This window comes from Megascapheus bottae, chromosome X, assembly GCF_031878675.1.
Source record: "Megascapheus bottae isolate mThoBot1 chromosome X, mThoBot2.hap1, whole genome shotgun sequence".
Lineage (NCBI taxonomy): Eukaryota > Metazoa > Chordata > Mammalia > Rodentia > Geomyidae > Megascapheus > Megascapheus bottae.
The window spans coordinates 42,013,285-42,024,327 of NC_143547.1; positions in this window are offsets into that span (position 1 = coordinate 42,013,285).

Sequence of the window (11,043 nt, forward strand, 5' to 3'; positions counted from 1 at the left end):
CATTCATGTCCTTTGTCACTAACTTCAATATGAGTTTAGTATTATCCACATTTTACCTGCAATGAAACCAAGGCTCAGAGTGCTTGAATGGCTGGCTCAAATTCACATAGCTACTAAGTAGTACCATATCAACTTGAATCTGAATCTAACTGGCCCTGAATTCACTCTTATCTAAAACTTAACCTTCCAGCTGCTAACTAAAATATCTATAATGCTGATTCATAGAGCTTGACAGGCAGAGATTGTAAAAAGTTCAGTGGCAAGTTGATAATTTTGCTGGAATTCACAGCATCTCTATCCTGCTACTCCAAAGTCCAAAGCCAGTGTGCACACAACCATTCGATGAATTAAGTAGGCAATTCCTGTAGCATAAGCTTGAATCACGTCCTTTTGACCACAGACCAGTAGCCTGACTCCTTAGCCAGACATTTGACAAGGTCCTCTAGTCTGACTCTGAGCAGCTTTTTCAGCTGTGCTATTAGACCTCTGTAAGCAGATGCCTCTGGGGCATTCACTACTCAGGAACCAGGGCCTACAGCCTCAGCCTTCTGCAAACTTGACTATTGTTTCCTTGGTAACTTTCATTTTCTTCCTCTCTTTCCTGTCTCTCCCTCCTTGCCTATTTGAAAGAAGTATTCTCTCTCTCTCTCTCTCTCTCTCTCTCTCTCTCTCTATATATATATATATATATATATATATATATATATATATATATATATATATGTTTGTACACACACACATACACACATACGGACTCACACAAACTATGTGTTTTCTTTTTTTTTTTTTGCCAGTCCTGGGCTTGAGCTCAGGGCCTGAGCAATGTCCTTGGACTTTCTCAAGGCTAGAGCTCTACCATTTGAGCCTCAGCACCACTTCCGGCTTTTTTCTATGTATATGGTACCAAGGAATCGAACCCGGGTCTTCACGCATGCTAGGCAAGCACTTTAACCACTAGGCAAAACTCCCGGCCCAGACTATGTGTTTACTAGTACTGAGGCTTGAACTCAGGGCTCCCCACTTTCCCTTGACTTTTCTCTCATTGCTAGTACTCTACCACTTGAGCTATACCTCCACTCTTCGCTTTTGCTAGTTAACTAAGAATAAGACTCCTTGGGATTTGTCTTCCTTGGGATTGGTTTGAATCATGATCCTCAGATCTCAATCCTCCTGAGTACCTAGGATTACAATCTTGAGCCACCAACACACACACACACACACACACACACACACACACACACACACACACACGCGCGCGCGCACACACACACACACACACATGTCCTGAGGCTTGACTTTAGGGCTAAGGTGCTGTCCCTGAGATATTTTTTCAAGGATAGCTCTTTACCACTTGCCCACAGGTTCATTTCCGGCTGTGTGTTTGTGTGGGTGTGGGTGTGTGGGTGTGTGTTTAATTGGAGATAAGAGTCTCACAGACATTCTTGTGTGGTCAAGCTTTGAATCATGATCCTTAGATCTTAACCTCTTGAGTAGCAAGGGTTAAGGGTATGAGCTACCAGCACCCTACTCTTTTTATATTTTTAATAAGTTTTATTTTAATTGTGTGTATTCATGTAGTATGATTGTGTGATTGAGAATTCCACACTTGTATGCAAGGTGTAATGACGCTATAGGATAATTAGCATTTCCAGCTTCTTAAGCTTTCTCCAAAGTCTAAATCCTCACACCAACTATCCCCAAGCTGTCCTCAGGCCACCCTGCCAGGACAGCTCATCTGGCACTCATAGCATACTAATTTGTGACCATTCTCTGTGAGTGTCATTTCCTCAGCTTACCCAGCCTTCTTTGAAGGACAGGACCCTGTTTTAGCCCTCACAGAGCTTACCTCAAGCTGAGGCTTACCAAATCTTTGTTAATGGATTAAACACTGTGCACAGCTGAATTTTAAGCAGGATTTTGAAGGCAGAAGGGGTCTGGGTTTGACAGAGAGAAGACAGCTGCTCTAGGTGGATGGCTCAGGAAAGTAAAATGCAGAACACATTTATATAGGCAAGGCTGCCAGGAGTATTTAGAAACCTTAAAAAAAAAAAAAAGGAAAAGAAAAACACTGACAAAGGGGCAAAAACACAGCAGCCCTCTTCCTTGTTGTAGGACATGACGGTAGCCATGACAGGCATGGAAATGTTTGCAGAAACCCACGCAGTAATGAAAAGCGAGCAGGAGTATGGAATATTCATTTTGCAATACAGTCTTTGGCTAGTCAAGGGTGGGTGAACATATGGGGAAGCTCTCACTTCATGAGAGGAATTTTTTCATTCAAAAATAGAAAACCTTGTTGTTGGCAGAATGTCATTTGCATCTGTGTCCCCTGCAATGCATGTCAGCTTTAGTGTTTGGGCCACCAAGTAGTCTGGAAACACATACTACTTATTACATACAGCCATGCTACAGCTTACATCAGGCCCACAGTGAAATTGTCTCAAAATCACAGATTCTGTTTCAGTGGAGCAGTTGACCTTAAGAGAATATTTGGCAGTGTTTGTTTAGTTTCAAATTCTTCCATCAGCTGAACAAACCACTGTGTTAGGTAGAGAGGCCCTTGAGCCTCAATTAACAAAAGAAACTGAAACTCAGTGTAGAATGACTTACCTAAGGTCACACGGTCTCTATTTCACTGTTTGCCTGAGTTTCATTTTCTTACTAAAACTGTGATATTTAGTCATCACATTTATGTTTGCCTAGTTGATTTGGCCAAAGAGAGTATTTACTATGCCTACAAGCTTGGCCATAAGAAATAGAGAACATATCCCAAGGATCGGAGCCCTGAAAGATCAAGCACTCTCTAGGAAATGATCTTAGGTCTCGAAAGAGAGCACAAAAGAATCTCTAATTCTCCATCTAGGTTATAATAGCTGACTACTGATTTCATTTTTTTTTCCTTTCCTTTTCTTTTTGCCAGACCTGGGGCTTGATCTCAAGGCCTGTGCACTGTCCTTGGGCTTTCTCAAGACTGGAACTCTACCCCTTGAGCCACAGCATCACTTGTGGCTTTCTGTATGTATGTGGTACCAAGGAATCGAACCCACGTCTTTGTGCATGTAAGGCAAGCACTCTGCCACTAGGCCAAACTTGCCTCTCCAATAACTGACTGAGGTTGTTGGGACTCTGTCTCTTCTCATCACACAATGCCCCCTCCATAGAGGTGGGGAGGGGGTGAAGGGACCTACTGAAAATTTCCAGCACATTCTCCAGCCTGTAATCTTAATCTAATGTGAAAGCCCACTTCCTTCACTCCTAACCCTGAAGTGTCAGACATTTTAGTTCTGGCTTGCAGGCCATACCTGGCCAAGCCCTTAACCGACACAATTGTTTCCCAGAACCAAGCCATTTTAGGCCATTACCAGGACCTCTTAAGGCAAGTTCTGAAACTGCCACCACCTAGGACCCTACTTAATTAAGTCCCTCTACCCCTGTCCCCATTATACCACCTGTGCCCTGACTCTACTCAGGTCACCATGGCCTCCCTCTTGAACTTTCATTAAAGTTCTTGTCCGTTGAGGTCAGTGTGCCTGTCTACCTTCATTCCTATCAGCTTTCAAATCAGTCTCTTTCTCTAATATTGTGAATTGAGTTTTTAGTTTTGGTTTAGTTTTTTTGTTGTTGTTTTGTTTTGTTTTTGGATTTTGGATTTTCTCAGTCATGGAACTTGAACTCAGAGTCTGGTCATTTTCCCTGACCTTTTTTGCTCAAGGCTAGCATTCTACCCCTTTGAAACACAACTATACATCCAGCTTTCTAGTGGTTTATTGGAAGTAAGAGTCTCATGGACTTTCCTACCTGGGCGGGCTTCAAACTATGATCCTCAGATCTCAGCTCCCTAGTTGCTAATGTTACAGATGTGAGCCACCAGCTCCTGGCTGGATTGGGGATTTTGCCCATCATATGCATCCAGTAAGTGTTCATAGAGCAGCACATGTGAATCAGGTGCCAGGGTAAGCACTGAAGACAAAACAAATTGCTAATACAATGTACATCTTTTCAAAAAGAACTTGGCAAATTCAGTATCACAGACAGGCTGGATCCCTCCTCCCACTAGATTACTGAGTTAAGTAAACTCACAGCTCAGTCTTTGAAGTTAAAAAGGGCCAGATTCTACCAGTTTTATGACCACACAATTTTGGATAAAAGATGAAAATCATCCCAGTTCAAAGGCTTTCCTGAAAAATCTTGAGAAAACTAGTAGTCCTAGGCTAAGATAGGCTTCCTATCTGCTGAATAAGAGCTCAGGAAAGGATGCAACCAGGTAAGAGTATGGCCACTGGAAAGAGAAATTGCAGAAGCCCAGGTCCAAGGTGACTAGCCATTGTCTAGACATAAGCTCTTAATTGAATGTGAGTCTTAAGGCATCACTATCTAATCCTTTATATATACATATGCAATCTACTATTTATAAATGTTACACTCTTTAATAATATAGTGTAATATATTAAATATTTATATCATAAATGTAGAAATGATAGGTAAGAGATTATATAAGGGGACTTTTAAAATGTAAAATAACCTGTAATCCTAGCTACTCAGGAGGTTGAAATCTGAGGATCACAATTTGAAGTCAGCCTGGGCAGGAAACTCTATGAGACTTTTTTGGGGGCATTTGTGGGGCTTGAATTCAGAGTCTGGGCACTTTTCCTGAGCTTTTTCACTCAAGACTAGCACGCTCTCACTTTGAGACACAGCATCACTTCTGATATATTCTGGTGGTTAATTGAGGGTAAAAGTCTCACAGACTTTCCTGCCTGGTTTGGCTTTGAACCATGATCCTCAGATCTCAGATTTCTGAGGAGTTAGAATTTCAGGCATAAGCCACTGACACCTGGCTAGACTCTTATCTCCAATTAACCACCACCAAAAAAGGCCAGAAATGGAGCTGTGGCTCTATTGGTAGAGTGCTAAACTTGAGCCAAAAAGCTCAGGGACACCATCTAGGCCCTGATTTCAGGCCAACAAATATGAAAAATATATTATACAAATATAAAATGTTAACAAGTAGCTTTTTATTGACTATGCACTAAGAACCAAGCAGTATAAAATTTTAAGTTAAATCTATGGCATTTGATCTTCAAAAACTACCTCAATGGTAAATTGCTCATCTTTCTATATATTAAGAGACAAGTTGAGAGAAAAGTGAAGTAATTACTCAGTAAATAGTGGTGCCATAATTCAAATCAAATCTTTCCTGATTGAAAACCCTATATTCTTTCAATTATGTTGTAATAGACTGGCTTAGTTTGCACTTTCAAAAAAATCAAGGACCATGTCAGACACTAGTGTTTCTCCATCACAATGCTATACAACCTTTTAGGAGCCTGAGATCTGAGGATCAGTTCAGTTTGAAGCCAATCCAGGCAATAATGTTCATAAGACTCTTATCTGTACTTAAACATGTTTAAGTTGTAAGGTGTTAGGTGGCAATATCATTTCCTGATTGCAATGAGATCTTAACAATTTTTTGAGAAATGGAACTAGACTAAATTATACCTGTAAAATTACAAATTTAAGTAAGAAAATTCTAGCAGCAAAAATTAGTAGCCCCAAGAGATGAGATGGAACAAAGCCAAGAAGAAACGGGGTGGGGGGGGGTGACCAAACAGGCTTGCAAATTGTTACCACAAAACAATAGACTTGATAGGGGCTCAGTGGTTGAGTGCTTTCTTAGCATGTGTGAAGCACTGAGATCTATTCCCAGCACACAGAGGAGAAGAAGGAATTGTCTTGGTAAAAGCTTCTCAGAAGGCCTTGTATTGATCCTTTTATTTGTCCATTTGTTAACTCATTCATTTAGCCATCCGCAGTTCAAAGAATTTTTGCCTACACTCTATAGGCACTTCCAGCTCTCAAAACTATGAACTTTGTGAATTAATGGGCAAATACCCAAGAAGCCAAATCCGGCATGCCATCAACCCACACAGTCCTGACCATCTTCACCCTTCTTTTCATATGCGTTCACTTCAGTCAATTTAGGAATTTTGTTTTGCCTGTGGGAAACTAGATTCAATTAATACTGGGAATACAGGCTTTGTTGCTTGTAAAGTTCCTCCCAGCAATGGCTGCTGAAGAAGCGCCTTCCACAAACTGGCTACATTGCAAAGATACTGGAAGCTAAACTGTACCTAGCAACCGAAAACAGGAACCAAATGGAGACACTAAACGCATGCCTGAGGGAAAGAAGCTGCCCTTAGGAATGTGCCAAGCTATTTGGGAAATGAGATTGGCTGCTTAGAGGGAAATGGTTGGCAGCCCAGACATGTTACATGACCTAAGTGTCATCTCTGCTCACTAGAACTGTGCAAGACTAAGTTTGATGCTCTGAGTATAGCAGAATTGTGCTTCATTGAACTGTTAGATTCAAAATTGTATAACAGTTTTTTTCTCTTATCTTTTGTAACTGACTAAAGGGGTCAGAACCAGAAGACCCTTTGGAGACCAGCTAGTCCAACACAACTGCTTTTTTGTTTGTTCCTTTGTTTTTGTCAGTCTTGGGGCTTGAACCCTGGGCCTGGGCACTGTCCCTAAGTTCTTCAAGGATCTACCACTTGAGTCACAGTACCACTTCTGGTTTTCTGGTAGTTAATTGGAGATAAGACTCTCATTGGTCTTTGAACCACGATCCTCAGATCTCAGCCTCTAGAGTAGCTAGAATTATAGGCGTGAGTCACCAGCACCCAGCTTCAACACAACTGTTTTTTTTTCTTTAAGAAGAAATTGGGTACTGAAAGGCCAAGAATTATGCCATTGAGGAGTAAGCTAGACTGGAACCAACTGCTTCTCTGTCTTCTACCACTCAAGGCACTAGTTTATGTATCTGTACTGGGAAATCTTGAAGTTGTGTTTTGTTTGTTTGTTTTTGTCAGACGTGGGGCTTGAACTCTGGGTCTGAGTGATATCCCTGAGCTCTTCAGCTCAAAGCTAGCACTATACCATGTTGAGCCACAGCACCACTTCCAATTTTCTGGTGGTTCATTGGAGATAAGAGTCTCATGGACTTTCCTGCCTGGGCTGGCATTTAACCATGATCCTCAGATCTCAGCCTCCCAGTAGCTAGGATTTTAGGCATGAGCCACCAGTGCCTGTCTCTTGAAGTATTTTTAAAAGATGAAATTCTTTTGCTTCCCCCTCCCCTCTCTCTCTGCGTCAGTATGCCAGTACTAGGGCCTGGGCGATGCCCCTTAGCATTTGATCTACAGCTCTCCGTTTTGCTGGTTAATGGAGAATAAGAGTCTCCTGGGCACTCCTGTCTAGGCTGGCTTTGAACCATGATCCTCAGATTTCAGCCTCCTGATTAGCTAGGATTACTGGAATGAGCCACTAGTACTTGGCTGAATGTACTTTCATTGTTTTAAATTTTGAGTTGGAAATGAAGTTTGTAGAGAAAATGGTTTCCTCATAAAACTTCAGTTTGGGAAAGGTCAACATACACTGGCACATTACTATTTGACTTATGAAAAGCTATGACCTCTAAAAGGTATGATCAGACCTTTCTGGATGGGTCCAGGAGATTCTTTTTCCAGTTTCTATTGGGACAAAAAACTTGCTGTCAAAGTAAATTGCTTCTTCCAAAAATGTCTTTGGGGGAAGCCGAAGAACAGAATTCTGAGAACTGGCTACAGGAAGCATTAGTCCAAGTTTGAGCTTATATAGTTGTCATTTTGAATTCTTTTAAAGCATCAGTTAAGTTAAAAATGCTTTCAATCCAGATAAATGGTCCTTAAGATAGGATCACTGGGCCTGCAAGCCCCACAGTCAGGCATAAAGAGCATGTTTTTAAAGGCAAAATCATTCTCTTATGTGAACACAAGAAGACGTATAAATTTTAACTTATTTATTCCTGAGGGACATAAGACGGTGCAACAAGTTCAAAGCAGAACTGGTAGTGGTAGTTCATGTCTGTAATGTTAGTTACTTAGAAGAATAAGATCAAATAGTATGTAGTTTGCGGAGATGGGCAAATGATTTGTGAGATACAATTTAACTAATAAAAGCCATAGACGGTCATGTACACCTGTCATCTCAGCTAAGACAGGAAGTGTAAATAGGGAAATTATGGTACAGGATGGTTGGTACAAAAAGGGAGTCCTTATTTAAAAAAATAATGAGTGCAAAAAGGACTAGATGTGTGGTTCAAGTGACAGAGGACTTGCCTGTCTGGAGCTAGAGTTCAAACTCCAATACTGCAAAAAAAAATCTTAATTAGAAATACTGGAGTGAAGTTTCAAATAGATACAAATCTGGTCAATATCCATGAGAGAATAATCATTGGCATTACACCAGACAGAATTCCTTTGTATTTCTATTTCTATGAATAAAAGCATGTTGAATTCGTTTCTGTGTGCTACGACTTCTGTATTATTAAAGAGTTCAAAGCCAATGAAATGCACAGTTCAGAAAAGTTCAAAGAATGCACCAAATCAAAATATCCAGTAATCTTTTTGTCCATTCTGTCTTTCACAATTTTCTTTGACACTGGAAAGAACTGTTGTAATCAGACCTGCTTTTAGGTCAGCAGGCCCCATAGCCCTTGGGGCCCAGGTTAGGAAGACTGCCTAAGGATTGGCCTAAGTAAACTGCTGCAAGTGTAATTTGACACTTAAAAGAGAATTAGTAATGCCCAAGACAGATTAAGAAACTGAGGGTGGCTTTTCCAAAGCCTCAGGAGCTAGGAAATCTGACAAGTGGAGAGATCCACCCATGAGACTGAAAGCAGCTGGTGATGGCCTGAGACGTTCTGCATAAAGAAAAACACATGTCTCCCTTTATTACTCTATCTTCCAGAGCACAGCTCAGGACATCTGGTTGAAATACAACACCTTGATTCTTGCCTGGCAACAAAGTACAAGTAAATACAATCCCTAAAAACGGGCTCACTGGGAAACTGCAGGAACACATTAGGGAGGATTGTGAAGAATTCTGCCAATTTTTCTAGCACTTCACATATTGTGTAACTGATTTTTGATTAAGTGCCTATATACCTTCGTGGTTTATTTATATCTGAAAAACACTAGAGGCCCAGAAATAAAAAAAACAAGCCAGAGGGTTTTCATTGATGCTTTCTCTCCATTCTCTATCTATACTTGTAACTCACCAGGTTCCCTTGTTGCTCAGCCCTTCACTGACCAGCTTAGCCATACCTGCCATATGGTACAGAAGAGCAACATGGGACAGGGAGCAATCTGAATCCTTCCATTGTGTCCCTCCTTTCCTTCACCTGCTTTCTAGTAACAACTCACTCTATTAGGCAGAAGGAAAAGGCATGAGAAAAACAATTACACACACACTCTCACACATATACACACATGCACACACAAACATTTGTTTGGTTAGTTTGAGCCCTCATGCCTATGATCCTACTTAAGCAAGAGGTTGAGATATGAGGATCAAGGTTCAAAGCCAGCCGGGGCACAAAAGGACCTGAGACTCTTATCTCCAAATAACCTTTAGAAAACCGGAAGTGGGGCTTGGATAAAGGGGAGGGTGGTAGCCTTGAGCTGAAGAGCTCAGGGACAGGGCTCAGGCCAAGTTCAAGCACCACAACACCCCCCCAAAAAAAACCAACCAAACAAACAAAAAAAGCTCAGGGTCTCATATTCTCACTTACTTGACTATACTTGCTTTTATCATTTGAGTCATGCCACCAATCTGGGTTTTTGGTGTTTAATTGGACATGGTGTCTACAAACTTTTCTGCCAGAGCTGGCTTCAAAGCATAGATCTCAACACCCTGAGAAGCTATAAAAACTGTGAGCCACAGGCACCCAGCCATATGCACACACATGTGTACATGCATGCGTGTGTGTGTGTGTGTGTGTGTGTGTGTGTGTGTGTGTCTGTATGAATGTTAATTGGAGATAAGGGCCTCATGGACTTTCCTACCCAGGCTGGGTTCAAACTGAGATCCAAATATATCAGTTTCCTATGTAGCTAAGGCTAGGGTATGAGTGATGACAATTTAGCCACATTTAAGTTGTGTGTGTGTGTGTGTGTGTGTGTGTGTGTGTGTGTGTGTGTGTGTTTAAAGTCAGGGTCTGGGCACTGTTCCCAAGCTATTTTACTCAATGATAGCGTTCTATTAGTTGAGCCACAGCTCAACTTCCTGTTTTATGGTGGCTAATTGGAGACAAGAGTCTCACAGATTTTTTTGCCTGGGCTGGCTTTAAACTGCAATCCTCAAATCTCAGCTCCTAAGTAGCTAGGATTACAGGCTTGAACCACAGGTGGCTGACCAGATAAGGGTTCCATTAAGGAAATGCAAATCAAAACAATATTGGATGTTCACCTCACCCCAATTAGAATGGCCCTTATCAAGAAAATAAACAATAACAGATGTTGGCCAGAACACAGTCAAAACTGAACCCTAGTACACTGTTGGTGGGAATGTAAACTTGTTTAACCACTCGGGAAAGCAATACAGAGATGTCTCAAAAAATTAAAGATAGAACTAATCTAGGTCTCAGCAATTTCATTCTTGAGCATTTATCCAAAAATATTACAATGTTCATTGTAGCACTATTCACCATAGTCAATGTATGGAATTAGCCCATATGCCCTTCAGTGGGCAAATGGACCAAGAGAATGTGGTTTATGTGAACAATGTAATTTTCCTCATTTATTAGAAAGAATGGTATTGTACCATTTGTAAAGAAATGGAAGGACCTGGAAAAGAAATTCTGTTAAGTGAAGTAAATCAGGCCCAGAGGAAGAAAGGATTCATGTTTTCCTTTATATGTGGAAGCTAGAATTAACTTAAATATGTTGGTTGGTATGCAGGCATATGCAAATGTATTAACTGAAGTATGGTAAATTGAAGGGAGAACTCAAATAGTGTAATTCCTTAGAAAGGCAAAGTCAAAATTCAGCAATATTAAGCACTGGGAAGCAGGAATTTGAAAGAAGTGGGGTGGGGACAATGGAAAAGAGGTGGGCAAATGAAGAAGAGAAGAGGGGAAGAATGTAGTCAAGAATTCAATACATATCCTATGTATTAAAAAGAGCAGGACTGGGAGTGTAGCCTAGTGGTAGGAGTGCTTGC